Below are 21426 nucleotides of genomic sequence, written 5' to 3'. Positions count from 1 at the left end.
TTGACCGGGTCATGTCAGGTCACGGAGTTATGACGTCACAAAGGGAACAGCCTCCGGCCGGATTTTCACAAACTGAGTGCCAACGCCCGAGGTTTCCTGCCGGTGGTACGGACATCGGTTGATGGATCGTGATGAAACTTCCCATGCATGTTGGGGCAAGTATTGGCTATCATATGGTATAAGAAACTTGACCGGGTCAGGTCAGGTCACGGAGCTATGACGTCACAAGAGGAACAGCGTCCGGTACTATTTTTGAAAAGCGCCCGAACCACTATTTTGCTAATTCTTGTCACCTCAATGGGAATATGCAGCAATATTAGCTTCTATAGGGAGCAAATGGACCTCCCAAATCCAAAAATACAATCAGATTTCAAAAATTTAAATTTTGATTTTTCGATTTTCTGCCGCCGACTGTGACCTTGCCGACTTCCGGCGCTCCCAACGCGCCATTGTTAGAGCTAGGGAAACGAAATACATACCAAACGATAGAGAATTGATCAAGGAACACGATAGTGAAGGTTTCAAGTCGATATCTCCCACCGTTTTGCCGCAATCGCCGCGGAAAGTTGAAAAAGTCTATTTTTTCCGAAAATTTGACCTTTGACCGGTCAAAAGTAGGTCAAATGTTGACCTAGGACCAAAAAATATACCACCAATCGCGAGATCTCGGCGAGAGCAATCCGTTCGTACCGGGACGGCTGGGACCACTTCTGCGCCTGCCATCTATCGGGCAGTGTTTGAAACTACAGCGGGCGCCGGCCGGCCGCGCCGCGCGGCGCCGTTACCGGGCTATGGAGGCGAATGAAGTGGTGTAAAACCAGACGAATTTTACGCTTGTAAAGCAAAAAACGAAAAATGTACACACACCACAGTGTTCAGCAAAGTACTGGGAACAATATGGATATAATTTAAAGCTAGTACGATGCGAACTGTTGGTTCCCTAGAGCAGTATTTACATACTTGTAGGAGATAGGACTTTAACATTACGGGAGCTTCTAAACTGCGCTCGCAAAGTACTTGATTGTAAATATTTTCATTTAGAGGCAAAAATCTAAAAATGTACAGTCAGAGCGTTGTTCCCAATGCTTCTAGGCGCACAATGAGCATAAATTTAGCTCGAAATGTCATCACACATTGGTTCCCAGTCCAGTTTAAAACGACACTTTGTGCCGCAGAGCCTATCTCTTCCAATGGATGGCGGCTGGGTGGCGGTTGTAGTGGTGGACAAGACAATTCTTGAGTGAAATGAAATCATTTGCTTTCAAAGAAGAATTTTGAAGAACTTGTAATAATTGACAAATGATCGTTAATTACAGTGTATAATTTCAAGTTCATGGCAAATGAAAATATTTTAAACAATGCTAATGAACCCCAGTACCGCCGCGCGAGAAAACAAGTACTCGACGCACGGTCTGCCCGCCACTTCTGAAAATGGTCCGCGGCCGGCCGGCCGCGACCCGACACGTGGTCTTTTCCGCTAAGCTTTACGACGCTCCGTTTTCAAACGCCAAGGGGGGGGGGGTCGCACCAACCCCCCCTGCATGGGCGAAGGTGGCAGATCGCCGTTTACGGGCGAGGGTTAAGCTTGACGATACGGATCGACTGGTATGCAACATTTTTTATTTATGGTGAGGTCATGAACTTGACCTCAGGTAAAATTTTTAAATTAATTTTTGTAAAGTCAAATTATAGTTCATTTGTCGCATTATGACAAAAGAAATACTATATCCCGGAAAAATAGACGTAATACCGCTGAGCTTAGGTAGGTTGAATCTGAAATCATTACTTAGAAAGACTTATAAAAGAACCGTCGAACGTGTCTTTTTTGTCATTAAATATCAGTAGGTATGGCGCCCCCCTCAGATGCCAAGTGCCGCCGCTATGAGTGCAAAATGCCGCCCCTAAATGTGATTGCCGACCCAGTGAAAATCCCTTAAAATACGCCCTGCCCTAATGCTAAAGGCAGTGTTGTGTATCTAATATAAAGCTGAACGAGAAACGGATTTTTTTGCACTCCCGACCAACCGGCCTACATTTACACCATTGCTCGAGGAGGTGCTCCTCATACCATCCCCGAAAAGAAGAGACACGCAACAATTTAACGCTTTGTGCGCCACATCGAGTGGCGAAACAATCAGAAACAGAATCACGAAAACCCGGCACGCCGCTCTGTGGGCAGAATATTTTGTCATGACGTCATACTTTTGAAGCTCCATCCCCCCCCCAGGCCCCCGCGCCTGCCGATAATGCCTACAACGCGAGCGTCATAAGGCATCGGGCATCTCATAACATTAGCCGTGGCATGAGCACAGGCGAGCCGGCGGTGGCCGGAAAACTTGGCACTATATCGCCCGCATATCGACTCGTCGATCGCTTTTGGCCGTCTGAAGAGTACGTACCTACCACAGCACTCAGCAGTCGCGTCGCGCCAGTGCAGTTAGAGGCCAGATCAGAGTACATAGAACGGCCCGATTGCGGCTGACTGGCACCGGTGGGACGGGACAGGACAGGTGTGCCGGCTCAGCGCTCCCCTCCTCCCCAATGTGGACACAGGTGTGTCATCGCAACGGTGACCTCCCGCCGGCCGATCTTGTCACCCCTCCCCGTCCGTCCCCCTCCCTCCTGACCCCTTCTCACCTGTCTGAATGGACATGGCACTGCGGCCCTCCTCTCACATCAGATGGCCGGTCGCATTCCGCGTCTGTGAGCCGATCGTTGAAAACATCGGCTGACCGCGCTGGGCGGCACGGCCCGCCGAGCGCTGACGAATAATGGATCGGTCCGGGCGGCGCCGCCGGCACTCGGCAGCAGACGGCCCCAGCCCAGCCGCGCCAACCGCCGCCCGCACCGACACAGGCCGACCACCACCAGCCACCGGCGCACCGCCCGCGCAACACAGCCGCCGAAAATGTGATCTGACCCCCAGTGCCTCCGACACAATGTCACTTCGCACACTTCAGGAGCGAACAATCCCAACCTGAACCACAGCAGCTATCCAACGCGGGCCGACTGATCGGCGAGTGTGACGTCACTGCGCGGCGCCGCCAGCAGCGACATCTCTCGGCGGAGTCTAGAGCTGTAGTTCTGAAAACAGAGAGAAGATGCCAGGAGAGTCGGAGCACCGAGACAGAACCAAGCTTCTTGGAGCCGCAGTCGCCAGTCACATGACACTTTTCCCAACCTTTCTTACCATTTTCATAAGCTTTGATTCATTTTTCAAACATCACATTATGGGATGGTTTTAATTTGTCTATTTACAAAACTTTATTCGAACGGTAACCGGACAAAAGATCGTACAGCAGAAGATCGTGAAGATCGTAGGAAGTTGATCGTATGCAAAAGATCGTAATGGATAAAGATCGTATGACATAATACTCGTATTGATAAAAGATCGTATTCGCTGAAGATCGTCAGGGAAAATGATCGTATGCCAAAAAGTCGTATGATAAATATCGTACGGCATAATGATCGTATAAACAAAAATTCGTATGCGCAAAAGATCGTCGGTGAAAATGATCGTATGCCAAAAATCATATGTGTGATAAAGATCGTACAGTAAAATGTTCGTATGGACGAAAGATCGTCTTCGCAAAAAGATCGTCAAGGTAAATGATCTTACGCCAAATGATATATGAGTTAAAGATCGTACAGTCAAAATCTGGTGTGCAACCCAACTCCAGCGCACAAAAAGTCTGTGGTCGGTACGGCACGACACCTAGCAATGGCGTTGACGTACGGTTGTGCGTGTGCCGGCCAACCCCGAGTTACGAGCGGGGGGCTGGCAGTTGTGTAATGTAGGGGAGAGTGAGGCACATTCGTGCACATGGGGCACATTCGTTTTCAGCAGTTTATGGGAACACGAGTGACTGCACGAGCTCAAGGTATATTATGGAAATATATCTATAGGCCGAGCTACACTATGCGTGATCGTCCAGGAAATTACGTGCGTGATCTGCGAGTTTGCGGGTTTTGCAAAAAAAATCGGTACGCAGATGAAGTTCAGCTGATAGGAAATGCACAGGGTCGGCTACACTGGGGTCACGCAGATTCAGTCAAGGAAATCCCGGATAGTCAGGACGGTCAGGATGTTCCGTGCCGATATAAAGTTCAGAGCTACGAACTTTTTTGCAGAATCTGCGAGATTGCGTGATATGAGACAGTTGTTGTCGTACTTGGTGGCCCACCGTATGAATCAGTGACGTAATTAATAATTGTTTCTTTAATTTTCATGTGTTATTGATGTTTTATTTCCAAATTAACTATTTATCGATAACATAGTATAAAAGATAGCAAAATTAAGCGTTTGTTGCGAAACCAGACATTACTTGTTATTATTACGTCAGCGTACAATAATTCACGGAAATTCTGGAAAATCGCAGAAGCCGATGTCAAGGGAGTCTCGCAAACACGGATCTGCAGATCACGCACGTAATTTCCTGGACGGTCACGCATAGTGTAGCTCGGCCTTATCATTGCCGCCCTTCGTTCACTGTGGAAGACAACACTGTACCTGCTGTCATGCTGGATAAAAACGCCAATTTGTAATAGGTATTCGTGCGTTTTTCAAACTTTTCTCATATCATCCATTTTCGTGATCGTGACTCAGAAATGTGGTTCAGCTTTTTAAAATTGGGGGCGAAAAAGCTCACTCTATTCACGGAATCGCTGCAAACTCGTTTGCTGAAAAAAATCATTTTTTCAACAAGAAATTTTGAAAAACCTATATCACAAATAACGTTGAAGGGCAGGTTCGTGTACGCACTGGTTATTCGTGCATTTTTTTTTTATAGTTTTTTGCGATTTATGACTTTATCTGTAGAAGGTTTCACTAATGACGCTCGTCTGACTCAGTCTCGGCTGCTTGCGACGTCATGACAAGTAATTCACGCGACCTTGGCGAGGTCACGGAGGCCGGCCTCATAGGCGGCGGAACGGGGAGGGCACCGGGGCACCGTGCCCCCCTTTGATTTTGGTATTTTAACATTAGCCCTATGGGCGATGCATGGAAAGAATGGGACCAAAAGTCGGCAGTGCCCTCCCCCCTCGCCCGCACATGCCATTTTCCCATCCTAGAACGCGCATGGGGTGCGCACATGGGGGTGGTTGCCACCCCCCGCCGCGCCATTTCGTTCCTGTTGGAGAAAGAGCTTCGCGGTTAAGACCAAAAAGATTCTCTGGGAAGAGACAAATCCAATGATACCCAGTTTTACCTTCTCAGGTCAGTCATTGACCTTCCAGGTGAGGCCAAACTAAAAAAATGTTGCTGTTTTGGGTCACCGTTGGATATCAAGTGCGCTGCTCATCATACACCGATGACTATGCCGAATTGTGGTGCCAAGCCAGCAAGAACCTCTTTGTCACACTATCCGACCAAGTTTTTGCTGCTGAGGTCATTTCAGGTCAAGTTAGGTCAATGATATGTGTTTGTATGTATGTGTGTGTCTGTGTGTATAGGTAGGCCTACTGATGTGTGCACCGATTGTTTATGTGTCCATAGGTATTACATGAGATCATGAAATGAGAAGCTTTTATCAAAAATACAGTCGAAGAAACTTCACGAAAAGTAAATTCAGCTTGCCTAAAAAGCAATGTTTGTAGATGACCTAGGTTGACCTTGACCCTGACCTTGACATCGGTACATCGTCGAACAACATGTTACATGGTAGGTGGGAGGTAAGACTGGCAAAAAGGCCGAAATCAAGGTGTCAAAAGCTCACAAGACCCATAGCCCATAGGCGGCGGAACGGGGAGGGCACCGGGGTACCGTGCCCCTTTAATTTTGGCATTTTAACATTAGCGCTATGGGCGTTGCATGAAAAGAATGGGACCAAAAGTCCATGCAGTGCCCCCTCCTGTTCCGCCGCTACTGGCATAGCCAACGCAAGATATTGGATATTTCGACACCTTTTTTTTAAACCCCACATTTGTTCTCCGGTGAATTTCAGACAAGTTGGTTAGAGACCTTCAAAAAAGGTACAATCACTCGATTTTTCTCAAGTTTGTCTGTCTTGGCAGATAAAGCAATACCAGAACAGGCCTACGAACGTCGAACACACATATTTGATCAGGATCGGACGATTGGACACTTTTAAAAGGAGATCTTTCGTGCCTCCCGGAAATTCACGGGAGAGCAGATGTGGGGTTTAAAAAAAAGGTGTCGATTTGTCATTTGGGTCATGGCATGACCTGAAGAACAAGGTCATATCACCGAAAGTAAAAACCACAAAAAACTTGAAATTTTCAGTGGACGTCAAGAAAGGATAGATGAGCAGCTATACGAAAAATCAGGCTTCTAGCTCTAAAAAAGTTTTGAGTGCAGAGCAGTAAAACTACCTGGGGGTGGCAACCCCCCCCCCCCCCTCCATGGGCGGGCGAGGGTTAATTGAAGGTGTTCCGCCGCTTCTGCCCATAGGTGGGGCAGTTTCGTGCAAACGTTCAGAGTTATTAAAAGTCATTTTTTCTAATAGAAGCAATAATTTTAGAGGATAACTTTTAAGAGGAAAAATATCTGCAATAGTTTCTTTCTATACTCCAATCAAGAATTTTGCCGTTGCCAGGGGCGTCGTTTTGTATAGGCCTGGGAGTGCCCGAGCACTACCAATGTTCAGCTGAGCACTACCAATGTGTTGTTGAGCACTACCAACATTTTTCTTCACTTATTGAGAAAATTGCATTCAAACATGTCATACAAATAAAATGAATGAGGTTCTTATGTATAAAATCAACATGATAGCAAGTAACTTCAATGGTAAGTGGTAACTAAAACCACTTATAAATTTTAGATAGGTACATACCTACATGTGTTTTTACTGTTGATACCTCAATCATATCATTCTGCTCATTGCCATTTCGCACTAGTTCTGAATCTATCCTGTTTCTACGCCTTCACTGTCCTGATTGGATCACCCATCGCTTAACAGTCTGCTTCTGGTTCATTCACCCATTTTCCATTAAGCGTTGAGGTGGGCTGGCACCTAAGATAGTTGTCTCTCGTTTAACCATCAGGAGTGCAGAGTCGCCTGAAGGCACTGGAGCCGCGTGCACTTTTTGTGCATTGCACCGCGCACCGGCTCAACCTGGTGGTGCAAGACACTCTGGACGGTGTGCGCGAGGTACGCGACCCTATCCACGAGGTGGCCAAGTTGGTCACCTTTTACCGCGACTCGCCAAAGCGACAGGTGAACCTGCGGGACGCAGGGGCGTCAACCGCGCTCCGCCCCCTCTGCCCCACCCGGTGGACGTGCCGTGAAGGGTGCTTGGCGTCCATCATGGAAAACTATGTGGCGCTGGGTGACAGCCTGGAGGCCATCGCCGACGATTCATCGTCCCGCTCCACCGTGGCGAGCACGGCGAGTGGCTTCGCTCGACTCCTGCGCGAGTTCCGATTCTTCTTCGGTGTCCGCCTCGCGCACCACGTGCTCCGCCTCACGACGCCGGCTATGCGCTCTGTTCAGGGCCAAAGTCAGTCCCTGTCGGACAACCTGGGGCTGATTGAGTCACTGCACGCGGCCGTGACCGGCCAGCGGGATAAGTACGACCAGTTCTAGGAGGCGACAGTCTCCCAAGCGGAGACGCTGGGGGTGGACGAGCCCCGAAACGTCCGCCAGAGCCGACCACCCCGCCGCCTGGACGACGGAGTGCCGCCGGACCACCCATCCACACCTCGCGACGCCTAGCGGCGTGTGTATCTGGAGGTGGTGGACCGGCTGCTGGCCTCCCTCGACACCCGGTACACCGGCGGGGACCAGCAGCGCCTGCTCCAGGCCGAGACGGCGCTGCTGACCGGAGATGCGGCTGGCGTGGCGCGGGCCGCCGCCTTCTTTGGGCTGGAGGTGGACAGGGCCGTCCTCCACTGCCAGATGCTGCAGGACATCTGTCGGCAGCGAGGTGTGCAGCTGGCCTCCCTGCAAGATGTCGTGACCGTCCTCCGCGACGCCACCGTGCGCGCCATCCTGCCCGACAGCTTGACATACGTCAAGCTGTTGCTAACGCCGCCGGCCACCTGGTGCTCCGCGGAAAGGAGCTTCAGCCTGCTTCGGCGGCTGAAGACCTACCTGCGTTCAACACTCATCCAGGAGCGGCTCTGCCAGGCGGCCGTGCTCGCCAGCTACCCAGAGCGGCTGGACAAGCTGGACATGGAGGAGGAGATGCGCCGCTTTGTCGCTGAGACACCGCAGCGAACAAACGCCTTCGGTCGGTGGTAAAGGAGGTCTGGTGGGGCGGCTCGCCGGGAGTAGCGTCATTTTGGTGCGTCCGTAAGCGGCTCAGACGAGAGTTTGAGAAGCGACAGGAGCGGTGCAGTCCGAGGAGACAGGAGCGATAGATGTGATGAGCGCTAGTACCGAGGCCGCTCGAGTCCGCACTGGTCGAACGCTGTGCAAGGCTCCCTGGGGCGAGTGACGTGCGGACGAGACGGTCTGTTTGAACGTGTCACAGTTCGGTTTGATTTATCTTACCTGTACCGACTTGAGTTATTGCAAACGTTGTGTGAGCAAAGAATCTTATATTTCCGTTGTTATCCCCTTCCCCTCCAGTAGAATCTGGTCATCTCACCTGTCTGATGACTTTTTCATCCTTTAGACTCGTCATCCGTGAGATGGCGTGCCAACGTTACGACCAGCGGTGGTAACACTCAGTCAAGTGTTGAACCTTCCCAGGGACCTGAGCGGATCACCTAATTGACGCGTTGACAGTGCTCCCGGGTTACTGTGGTGCTGTATTCTCAGAGTCAACTAACACGTATCTAGTCAGGAGCGAGGTTTGAAGGACCTCTGGAAGTTGCAGCCAGAAGGTCAGAACGCTGTAGCATCGTGGTGTAAATATCTGATGGGTTGCCGTGGGGGCTAGTACTGAGATCCCGATCGAGTGATGCCAGAGGGACTGGTGACATGTTTTCTGTAACCGTGTATCAGCCGAGAGAGCATGTAGTTGTATTTTGACGAATATATCGCATGTCAAGATAAAAAAGCAGGGCTGGACCGGCGCGCCGGGAGGAACGGCGTTTTGGAGCGGTTCGCGGAGCGCACAGACTCGGGACCGACGCGCACTAGAGCGGGTCGCTGAGACTGGTGAGTGGTGAGCCCGGGAGAGTCTCTGTCCCGGCGAGGATTTCATTGAAGTGTGTCAGTTTGTGTTTTGTTTTGTTTTGGCTGATGTGATTTTGCTTAGCCTCTTTGCCTGACCTCTTGGGCGGTTAAGTAACAAAGCATGCTGGCTTTGTTATTTACCCATAAAGTCAAATCTAAATGCAACAAAGTGCCTTACGGGCCCGTACATAGGTTGCACATCACATTTTAACAATCAATGGGCCACGCAGGGCGCCAGAACATACAATTTATATGCACCAACTTGACATAATCTAACAAAGCATGTTTTGTCAGACATAGGCGTCGCCTTTACCCGTACCTATATGATAAAATGAGTGGCATTTGTCATCAGATTGGAAGTGCCCCTATATGGCTCAGGGCCCCTGGCCTGAAGCACTACCAATCAATTTTGAAAAACGACACCCCTGGCCGTTGCACTAACCAAAGAACAGATATATGAATTTATCCATTTTTGCACGAATGCGCCCCACTCTTCCCTACCGTGTGCTGAACGGACGGCTCTGCTGGGTGCACACTGCACAGACTACCGACCCGAACAGGCAATGACACTGCAATAATGGTTATTTCTTGCTAGATATATGGATAGGGTATCGTGTGTCAGGGCTTTATATTGAAATGAAAACCCCAGAACAGCTATTTTATAGGTAAGGCTTATCTCATCGTGGTATCACTGCGATTTAAAATCTCCCCATAATGCAGAAACACCACGGGAGATGCCATTTTTTCATTCACATTCCCGATTATATTGAGTTTTCCACTTAAAAAGCGACAGTTCCCATTGATATTTTGATAACACAATAGACCAATAGCGTTTCAAATATTTCTCACCGTGATTATTACACCATTTAATGACCCCAAAGGCTGCCTGACCCACATAATCGCATTTGGCATGTAGTTACAATGGACCATAAAACATGCATAACATGATATTTTCATATTGTGACCCTCAGTGACCTGACCTGGTATCAGTGACCTCAAATAGCAGAATATGTGATTGACGAGCATTTCCCCATCGATGATTTTCAATGAAATACATTTTACACGATTTTACAACGCATTTCTTGAAATGCCTGTAAACGGTGAAAATTCGACATTTCACCTGACCTATGACGTCTTCGGTTTGACCTAGGTCAATGAATTGGGCCACAAGGTAGTTCCCTGTTGGGGCTATCCAACAACGTTTGCCGCTTGTCGCTATGTTGCGTGGTTTACGAGATCTTAGGGGGGGGGGCAAATTGCCCCCCCCCCCCAACAGGGCGCGTTGCTCGGCAGACCCCAACGGGTTGCGGGTTAAAGTCTTGCAAATTATGCTGGCTAAGTACTTAATACCTACTATCGTATGCTTAAAAAAAACGCTCTTCATCATACATGGAATTGTGGAAACAAAGGCCTTTATGGGCAGTTGTGTGCAAATTTGCAAACTCTTGAATTAGGGTGATGGGCCAGCCTCATGCCTTCTCATTCTGTCACTGTTACTTAACAATGTGTTTAAAAAGAAACTTCAAGGAATTTTATCAAATGTGATACATGAAGAAACCTTTCGACCTAACTGTGAGCATCCTTGGTATAATTGTATTGCAATGATTGTTTACACCAGCTTGATCTATTTGCAATGGTATCTTTCGAACAGCATTTGTGTATTGTCTTTTCAATGTTGGTCGTTAGTATGTATTTTCAGAGCTCTGACAGGCTGACGAAGGAAGACTGAAGTCTTCCGAAAGCTATAATAGAAATAAAGCTGTTGCACATTATTCAATTCGGCAGGTCTTTCTGAGTCCATTTGTGTCTTTTCCGTCAAGTCAAGATCACTGTCAGCGCCAAAATAACTGTCTCTATAGGTATTCCCCCAATGGCTTATAATGGTCAGATCACCTGACCTACCTGACCTTAGGTGACCCTTAGGAGAAATCCGAAGTTAACAGCTTTTGAGAATTAGGGAATTTGACAAGTTCTGTAAGTTTCATCTACCTGTGATAGATCTTGCATTGATTGAATTGCGGTGTTTCGACCTTTCCAAGACCGTGCAGAGGCTCACTTATGACGTCATAGGTCAGTCACCTGACCTGACCTAAACATGAGGTTGGCGCCACAAAATCCGGCTTGAATCAAAGGTCAGGTATGCCAACTTACAACTCACCCTCACCAGCGCGCTCACCCCTACTTTGCTTTGCAGCCATGGTTTGCCGCACATGACGAAAAAAGTTTTGGTCTGCCCGATATTTGACCACGAGATTTGCCCGAGATTCCCAAGTGTCAAAAACATGGGGTCATATATGGACGAGTATCTCGAAAACGGTTGGATGAGCTTGAGCTTTTCATCCCAAAAATGGAAATAAAAAGGTTGTAGCTATCTTTTAACATACTTTATATGAGGATGCCCACACTACGAGACCTTGAAAACCGAGTGCGAAAAGTCGCATTTTAAACGCAACCCAGAACCCTATGGGCTAGTAGGAAAGGTCACGCCCATGCTGCCATATGACTTTGGAGTTTGGAGGGGGCTGAGGTGTGCAAAGCTGCAGTCTTTGTTTTTAAACGTGGCATTTTATTTCACCCGACCGTTTTGAAGGTCCCAATCTAGAGGATTGCGCACAGGGTTTGTAATGGAATTTGGAGGAATCTGGAGGATTACCGTCTTCCCCATCTGACAGCACTGAGTGCCCGAGATAGCGTGCACGTTTGGGGTTGGGTTGATCGGCATGGATGTGGCGAACTGTATCGGATAACGGGCCCACATGCGGCCGCATCTTAGAGAGCTTAGCTCCTCGAAGATGTGCTGCTGCCTTCCCTGGAAGCAATGAGACCGGGCGGCGCACCCTACGCAGACCCAAGGCCGTATAAGTTAGGTAAGATCGTCCGGGCTCGCTAATGTTACAAATCTGCAACATTACGGTGACGTCACCGGAGCATACGCTCCCTGGCTCCATCCGGACCCTGATGCGGCCGCTGGAATCGCTGCTAATCGAAAAATTACTTGTGCAATAGCGCTTTTAAATGACTTTAAAAGGGGGGAAAATATGATAGCAAAACAATAATGAGAATCCCTTGTCCTGACTGGGATTGTATGACCCCGCCACCTATCGGACAACGTCGTAATTAGGGTTGAGTTGGCGATCGCCAGGTGGCTTGTCAGTAAGCTGTCAGCCGGACAGGAGAGGGGCCGTCAGGCTGTAAACGCCAGATCATGCTCAGAAAAATGCGACACGCTTAAGAACGGTCATTCATCTCGAAAAAGATGCGGTGCCCTGTGGTGATATGGCCCACATGACTCGGGACCCGTAAGCCGTATACGGCCTACGGGTTCCCTCCCGAGTCATCAGGGTCCTTATAAGGCCCCTGTGGTCACCGGCAGCTCCCAAGGCCCCTACGGACGCGATACATGCTTCGAAAATCGCTAGACAAAGGACTCAGGGGCGCAGCCAAGGGGGAGGGGCACACTAGGGCTTTAGCCCCTCCCAAATCTAGCAGGCGCCCTCTGGAAAGACGCCATCCAGGCGCCGAAGGCGCCCGGAATGCAGCGCCTTCCACGATCATTCTGTGCGCCGATGGCGCCTTTTCAGTGTCCAGCACTCTAGTCGCCCTCGACGGTAAGCCATTGCGACGTCATCATGCGGTACTGGCGCCCAGATTTACAATTTTATATCTCTTTGTGGGTGAAGATGCACCCACAATCCTGAAATGCCGGATATCCACTCCCAATCACCTGACCATCTAGCGCCCTCGGCTCACCTTCAGCGCCCTTCTGTCTGCTCGGCGCCCATCTCATCTGTCGGCACCCTTCTCGCCCTTCAGCGCTCTCCTGGCCTGTCGGCACCCTCTTCACATTCGGCGCCCTCCGGGCAGACCAGTTAGCGCCCTCATGGACATTATCACACAGCATCCTCCTGATCTGTCTCGCCCTCCACACTTGTCAGCGCCCTCCTGACCTGGCAGCGCCTATCGTATTATAGCGCCCTCTTCACCGTACAGTGCCCTCCTGACCTGTCGCCATCCTCCTATAGCGGCCTCCTAACCATACAAAGCCCTCCAGACCGGCTCCCGCTACGTTCAGCGCCCTCCTGACAAGTCGGTGTCCTTTTCACCGTAGACGGCCCTCCTGATCTGTCGGCGCCCTCCTGACCGTAGATCGCCTTCCTCACCTTGTCCGCGGCCGCGCCCTCCTCTTTATACAGTGTCCTCCTGACCTGTCAGCGCCCTCTTCACTCGTATGGTGCCCTTCTCATCGTACAGCATCGTCCTCACCATGGGCGCCCTCCTGACCTGTCGGCGCTCTCCCCACCATACAGCGCCCTGCTGCCTTGTCGGCGCCCTCTTCACGGACAGCGTTCTCCAGATCTGTCGCAGCTCTAATCACCGTGCAGTGCCATCCTGACCTGTCAGCGCCCTCGCCTGTCGGCGACATCTTCGCGTTCAGCGCCCTCCTGACCAGCTTGCGCCTTTTGCAACGCATAGCGCCCTCATCACCATGCATCGCCCTCCCGACCAGTCAGCGTCGCCGTTCATCGTAATTCGTACAGCGCCCTCCTGACCTGTCGGCGCCCTCCTCACAACACACCGCCCTTCTGAGCGGTAAGCGTTCTCCTCACCATGCAGACAATGCAACACTTTACAATTAGGAAAGCGTTAAGTAGCCTTTGCTTAACCCTCGCCGGCACAGGCCGTTTTGCGTCATTCGACGGCAGGGGGGCTGGTACGACCCTCCTTCGCGCCTCTGACAGCTTCGTAACATGTTACGAAGGCACCAAAACTACTTCGTAAATGTTCAAATGGTTACTAAATTCGAAATCAGCTCCAAAAGCTAGCCTAGAAACATGTAAAACTCGAAAAAGTGAACCGAGGTCACCAAAGGTCAATGACCTGACCTGACCTGGGTGACCTTGACATCCACCCTAATGCATAAGAGCAACATCAAATCACATGTTTGAACATTTGAAACCACGAAAAGCTTGCAAACGCGCGGCTAATGCGAGCCGACATACGCCGAATCGCGATTCCGGCCAAACATGGTCTCGGAAAGTAGGTCACAGGTCAAAGGTCATTTGGGTCAGGGTCATGAAATTTTCAGGGTAGGTGTACAATTGATCAATGCGAAGGTACTGAAAGTTTCGTCACGATCAGCCGCTTTTTACGCGAGTTATTCGCGAAAAACCTTAGGGGGATTGCATCAACTCAACTCCCTGTGCCGGCGAGGGTTAGTGATTTTAGGCGCAAAGTAGTAATGAAGCAATTTCCGGAAAGTAAAAGGATGACAACGTTTCCAGCGTTTCCGGAACGTTTCCGGAAAGGAACTTGTTTACAACCGTGACCCTCAAAATCGTATTCAGGGCCAAACTTGCGGGGAAGGCCAGCTGACAAGTGTACGCCCCGGTGACGTCACGGGTAATGTTAAACAGTCGGGCGCCCGGCACATAGGAAAGCTCGGGATGACAGCCCCCTGACGCAGACCCACGTCACTAGAGGTGGCAAAAGATGAAAATTTTGGGAACCAGACTCGAACCAGACCCGGCTGGACATTTCTGGAACCAGTCGGACCCGGCCTTAGTTGGAATCGGAACCAGTTGGACCCGGTTCCCCAAAGTCAATTAATACGAACCACTTGTAGGTATCATTAGTTGCATCATGTAAAACAGCCTATTTCTCACTGGGAATACTCATGAGCTGCTGTGTACCAAGAAACATTCGCTTCATTCACTTCATATTTTGCAATAATGTGTAGTGTGCAAGATATACAGTTTATGGTAGGACCCGGTTGGACCCGTCCGAAAATTTCCAGGAACCGGTCTGGACCCGTATGGGTCCAGACTGGTTCTTTGGACCGGGTCCTCGGGTCCACATTTTGCCACCTCTACACGTCACTCCACTTTCGATGACATGAGGGGGCCTGTATCGCCAGAAAGGCAACGGCGATATGTACGGCGGAAGTACTGTGGTCTTTTTGTATCATGCTTAAAATTCGGGACGCTATTTATTTGAATAATCGTTTAACCAGGCATAGTTAATTTTGAAATTTGAACATGTCATGATCTCATATCTTATTTATGTTCAGGGGGCGTCGAAGTCTAGTAGGAAAATCTGGCAATCCCCGGCGTGACGTCACGTCGGGGATGACCGATGGCACCTTGCATTGAAAGATACGGCAGAACGACAGTTGGCCGGTTGACCTCGACCGGGTCGGACGCGCGCGGCGGTGCGCGCGGCGGTGGGCGAGCGAGCCTGGTCGGCTGATTGTGACTGTGACTGTGCGGACCAGCCATGCCCAAACGGCGGAAGGTGTGCTCCCCAGCGCAAGAGGGGCAGAGTGACGGCGACATTTGTGCCGAACTCAAAGAGTTCATCGCGAGGGAAAACGCGAAGTGCGTGAAAGAAATTCGTGACTCAAACGATAAGCGCCTTGTGGCGATAGAAGAGTCCCTGTCCTTCGCAATGGACTCCCTCACGGCGGTGTCCGAGCGACAGCACTCCGCGGACACCGACATTCTCCAGCTGCAGAAGGAGACCGCGGAGCTGAGACGGAGACTCCAGCAGATGGAGCTAGCTGAGGACCGACGGCAGCAGGAGGGGCGGCTGACCTCGCTGGTATTTTCTGGGCCGGCGATTCAGACGCAGACTCGCCGCGAGGACGCCGCACGCCGGATCCAGACTCTAGTGCAGCAACACATGAGGCACGCCCTGGACCCCTCTCAGGTGAGGGCAATGATTCGATTGAAAAATGGAAAAGTTTTAATCGACTTCACTTCGGCGGCATCCGGCTCTGACAGAGACGTCTTATTCAGAACTAAGACAAGGTTAAGAGGCTCTGGCCTGTTCGTGTCAGAGTCTCTCACCCCGCGCCGTCAGAACATGTTTTCGGACCTGTTGCGGTTGAAGAAAGAAGGCGTCATTTTCTCCACCTTCACGAGGTCGGGCGACATTTTTGCATGCCGAACACGTGACTCGGCTCCAATTCGCATCACGGAGCCGGAGGCGGTGCGTCAGCTGGCGCAGACGGGAGCCTCTCGCTGCCCCACGCAGGGGCGCGCTCAGGCCGTGAGCGGGGAGGGCCCGCGCGGCCCGGCCCTGCGGAGAGAGGAGTGGAGGCGCCGGGAAAGAGGGCGCACACCGTCGGAGTTCGGCGTCGCCATGGAGCTGGAGGTTCGGAGTCCGGGCGTCGCCTCTGGTTCGGCTGCTCCCGACTCCCGGTCGCCGCCTGTCGGCTCCGGCGGCGCGGCGGATCGTGGCCGGCCTGGAGCGTCATCGTCGCCGCTGCTGGACTGCGCCCGCGAGGCGCCTGTCGGTCTGGTTCGGCTTTCGCCGCCTCTGGAGGCGGTGCCGACGGCCGGCGCCGTCGCTGCCGCCGACCGGTCGGCGGGCGGCGGTGGCGGGACCCCGAGGACTCGGAGCCGCTCGGCGTCTCCCGGCGTCCGGCCCTCGGCCGCGGCGGGCGCCCTGGGGCCGCCCCTGCCCGTGACGTCGGGGGCCGGCTCGCCGCCCTTGCCTGCACCGGTGTCTGGGGAGAGCGGTCGGCGGGGAGAGACGGTGAGAGGGGCGAGTCGGACGCTGCCGTCTGGTGAGCCACGTGAGAGCTTAACTTACCCGCTGTCACCGGAGGGTGGCGCTAGTGGCGGGTTGGGCCGTCCCGGAGTTCCGCCGGGCCGGGGCATGGCGGGTGGCGCAGAGGGGGAGGGGGAGGGTGGTGCCCGGCGGTCTGTTAACCGTGCCGGTGACATTCATGCCTCAGGGGATCGTCGCTCGGGGGGACTGGGGAGGGCTGGAGACCTGTCTAGTTATAAGGATATCAGAGAGTATTTCTAGAATCTAGCGTGACCTGTTCGTTCTTAAGTGTGCTTTCTTTATATGTCTTTTGCACTGTCCGCGGTCGAGACTGGCACACAGCTTGTCTGCTGACAGGTGGTGGTTCGGATCGCGATTTTTGCCCTGGCAGGCTAGCTCCGGGCAGAGGCGACGGGTTCGGAGCTGCGTGCGGCGGCGGCGCCTCTGGGGGCGTGGCTGCGGGTCGGCTGCGTCGGCTGGCTGCTGCTGGGCTGGCGGCGGGAGCAGTGACGCTCGTCTCGTCACCTCCCACGTGGCCTGCGCTGGCTGCTGCGGTCCTGCCGGCGGCTTCAGCGAATGGGTTCGTCTCGCTCGCACTCCTATCAGTTAATCCTATATTCCTGCCCATGTTCCATGTCATACTCCAACCACCCCTGTGCGATAAGTGTATCTATCAAGATTTTGGTGTGATGTGTTGAATGCTTGGGTAGATTTGTGCCAAGATTTTCGTACAGAGCCAGAACACATATTAACAGACATCATATGGTTCTCGGACAACACCAAATTTAAAACGAGCATTGTGAAAAAATGGAACGAAAGTGGATTGAGGTTTATTGCGGATTTATATTGCAATAACAGTGGGACTTTATTAGACAAAGATACTTTAAACAAATCATTTAACATACAAATGTCTTTCTTGTGCCACGCATCATTGATAAGGAGCATAACACACAGTATAACACAAGCTACATATGGCAATATTGCTGCTTGCAAAACCTTTCACCCTATATTGCCTTATAAAATAGCATTACTTTCGAGAAAAATAAATACATCACGTTTGGCATATACGGAATTTGTCGCAGCAAAGCGTAAACAAGAAACAAGTCAGACGAATCATACACATATTGAACGTAAATGGCACAGAGACGTTGGTTTTATGCATGAAGGCACATTGCATGACGTCCGACAATCAACTAGCAACACTTCTTTACAAGCTTTCCATTATCGTGTTATTAATAGGATCATATCCACAAATACATTTTTATTTCGTATTGGAAAGACCGATAGTCCATTATGTACCTTCTGTAAAACGGAGAGTGAGACATTATATCACATTCTTTGGGAATGTGCGATAGTGCAAAACTTTGTAAAGAAATAACAAGGTATATTAAAAATGAGTACAACTTAATTATTAACATTACAGCACAGTCGTGGATCTTTCCAAGACTAACAGAAGAAGATCAACTTAAGATATTAATCTTCACACTCGCTAAACGTGCAATATTCGTTGCAAGGTATAAAAAACATACTCCAAGTAAAGAGCAATTTCATGCAATATTGAAAATAGAGGCTGAAAAGGAGTATAGAAGCGCTGTGAGGCAGAAATCATGTAATAAGTTTGAGTTAAAATGGAAAACAGTTTCAAAAATCATTTCGGATGCAGGGCCTTAACTTCGCTTTCGCTTTAAGCACAGCTTCTACCATGATTCCTATCCAAATCCTTCAAAACCTGTGCGGGGGCGATTTCCCGCCCACTTGGGGTCGTTGGCGGGGTCCGACGGTCGGCGCGGCGTCGCAGCCGTCGCCCGGTGGATTGGCTGCCCCGGCCTCCCGTGGCGGCGCCCTCTTTGGCGCTGTCGCCCGCGTCGCCGGCCCGGCCTTGTTTTTTTTTTTCGTTCGTAGTTCGCTGTCTTTGAGCGTGATTTAAAAACTGGCGGCCTATCCTCCGCCACCGGCCCCGGTGCTGAGCGCCGGCGGCGGCCGAGCCTGTCGAGAAGGAGGGTGCGTTTTTGTGCGGTTACGGGCATAGGCCGCAGGTCGTTGATGGACGAATTTACAAAATAAGTGTGATATGTGGTGTGACAGTGTGATAAGTGGCTGATTGCTGTTGTTCCCTGCCCAGCCCGATGTCTAGCCGAGCGTTGGGTCACCGGTCGTATGTGTCCAGTGGTTGGTACCGGTGAAGGAGGGGGGGGGGGACCTGGCGATGTCCGGTGGGGGGGGGGGGTGCCGGGATGGGGAGGGGGTGACGGGTGCGTGGGTGGACGTAGCGCCGAGGGGTCTGGTTAGGGCCAGCCGACAGCGCCTTTGCCGCTGGTCTGGCGTGTTGGAAGGCTCGGAGCGCCATGTAATTGATACTTTGGGGTATAACATCAGTTTGTAAGCCTGTTAACAATGTTAAGAATGTCAATCACATGCGGAACTTTATATACTGTGGGGGGTGTAGCTACAACCCCAATTTTAAAAGTACAACCCCAATGGCAAAACTACAACCCCAACATTGGAAAATTAAGAATTAGCCTGAAACACATGAAAATGAAGAAAATATGTATCCCTTCAGAAGCAGATACCGTAAAGTGGGGCTGTTTGAGACAGTGGGGCTATTTGAGACAGTATTTAAAATCGCTATAAAATAAAGATCGTTTGATTTTGGTGTGATATTTTTGTACAGGGAGGTGTGGAATCTGGCAGTAAATCGCCTGAGCAAAAAATTAAGCATAAATTTTAAGTGGTTTTTATTTTAGAGCAATTTTAAATACTGTCTCAAATAGCCCCACTGTCTCAAATAGCCCCACCTTACGGTAATTGAGATATATCAAGAAAGTGAAGATATCAATAAATTAGGACATCTTTTTGAATTCCAGATGCTAAAAACATTGAAAGTGCTCTGTTAAGAACATATTATTCCGCTGAGACAGTGAGCAGAGCATGATATGAAAGTCAATCACTTCACACTTCTTAAGCATACTAAGTGAATCATATTGAAAGTGTTCCAAAAAATCTTAACATGTAACATGAAAGGAGGGCAAACCATAATAATTTATCGATTCTTTCCATGCCTCGTCCATAGGCGTAATATTAAAATTATGCCGTTTGGGAGGGGCAAATGCCCATTTTGCCCCCCCCCCCCCTGAATCCTGATCCGCCACTGTACTTTTGGGTTTTCTCACTAAATATTTCATACCTGTGGGCTGTGCTTATCAAAGAGATAAGCATAGATGAAAAATTTGACACAAAACAGCAAGCTTCAGAAATAAATTAACATAACCTAAGCCTCCACCCTATGTAGCATTCAATCACCATAATCATAATATCAAATACATTTCTTAAGTGAAATATCACTCTGTTCGCAATTTTGTCAGTTGGCACAATACCACCAATCAGCACGAATATTTGGCTAAAATGACGACACTTGGAAATCAACGTTGACGACCACAAAAAGTAAAAACCAATCCTGTGCGATAATTAGTGCTGATAATCTTACTGGCAGGTTCGCGAACAGAATGCAAACGATGCAAACGATAAGTCACATGTAAGCCAGCATGACGCATTTGATACAAATGCAAGGTTTTGGCGACGTCTGTCAAATCAGCAGCAACGAATATCAGCCTCACAGCAGCATATTTCGGAGTCTTTCAATTTGGCTGAAAATCGGTATCCAGAGTCTCCTCGATGCGCTGATTCCGAAAATATGCCTCTTTGGGGTGGTATTTTGCACCGTTAACGAGTTCATGACCAATTAACATTTTAACGGGAAACGGCGGGGTCTTTCGATTTAGCTGAAAATCGGTATACAGGGCCTCCTTGATGCGCTGATTCCGAAAATGTACCTCTTTGGGGCAGTATTTTGCACCGTTAACGAGTTAACGGCTAATTAACATTTAACCGGAAACGGCGGGGGTCTTTCGATTTAGCTTAAAATTGGTATACAGGGCCTGCTTGATGCGCTGATTCCGAAAATGTACTTCTTTGAGGTAGCATTTTGCACCGTTAACGAGTTAACAACCAATTAACATTTTTACGGGAAACGGCGGCGTCTTTCGATTTGGCTGAAAATCGGTATACAGGGCCTCCTCGATGCGCTTATTCCGAAAATGTGCCTCTTTGGGGTGGTATTTTGCACCGTTAACGAATTAACGGCCAACTAACATTTTAACGGTAAACGGCGGGGTCTTTCGATTTAGCTGAAAATCGGTGTACGTTCAGTGTCTCAGGGGCAGACAAACAAGCCGCCATGTGTTCCTAGCCATCGTGGCTGTGAAGAGTATGCGTTTTGTTTACGATTCGCCAAACAATGCATAATACATTTGCTCGTTGAAAAAAGAAGATCATCTAGTTAATTGAAGTATTCGGTGATATGAAAAGGCTGTGGCATTTTTATTTAGTTTCCTCAGGTTGAGATAATTTAGATCCAGTGTTATGTTCCTTTGCGGCATTGTGTTCGGTATGTTGTCCTCGTTTGCAAAATATCTCATGTCTGATCAGTCACTATTCCGGTTTATACTACCCGTTTCCGTAATAGACGTATTCCAGACGACAGTGGCATTAATATACAAAGATGGACTCGTTTTAAGTTTTTTAGTCTAAAAATAACGTATTCCTGTTTAGGTCTTCGTTGTCAATTGCCACGAGTGGATTAAATTGTTACTCGTAGGGAAAGAGCCCTGCTCCAATACTGAGTAATGTTTGTGTCAAATGTGGAAAGAAACAAGTATTCATAGGGACTGTGATTTTGGGCGTTTACCTACCGTTTCCGAATCGCCACGACCAGTAACTAGCGGCGGAACAC

At 49.9% G+C, this 21426-nt stretch overlaps 1 protein-coding gene across 1 annotated transcript in view; it reads right to left on the bottom strand.

Moving 5' to 3' along the window:
• Positions 1 to 3053, bottom strand: part of LOC122374034 — a 38952-nt gene extending 35899 nt beyond the window's left edge. Inside the window, exon 1 of the mRNA XM_043352538.1 lies at positions 2638 to 3053. The gene's annotated coding sequence lies outside the window, so the exon portion shown is untranslated. The remainder of the gene's footprint in view (positions 1 to 2637) is intronic.
• Positions 3054 to 21426: the final 18373 nt, after the last annotated feature.

The sequence above is a fragment of the Amphibalanus amphitrite genome, unplaced genomic scaffold, assembly GCF_019059575.1.
Source record: "Amphibalanus amphitrite isolate SeventyFive unplaced genomic scaffold, NRLGWU_Aamphi_draft 001590F_arrow, whole genome shotgun sequence".
NCBI classification, from domain to species: domain Eukaryota; kingdom Metazoa; phylum Arthropoda; class Thecostraca; order Balanomorpha; family Balanidae; genus Amphibalanus; species Amphibalanus amphitrite.
The sequence above is the reverse complement of the archived record's forward strand: the minus strand, read 5'-3'. Positions and strand labels throughout refer to the sequence as shown.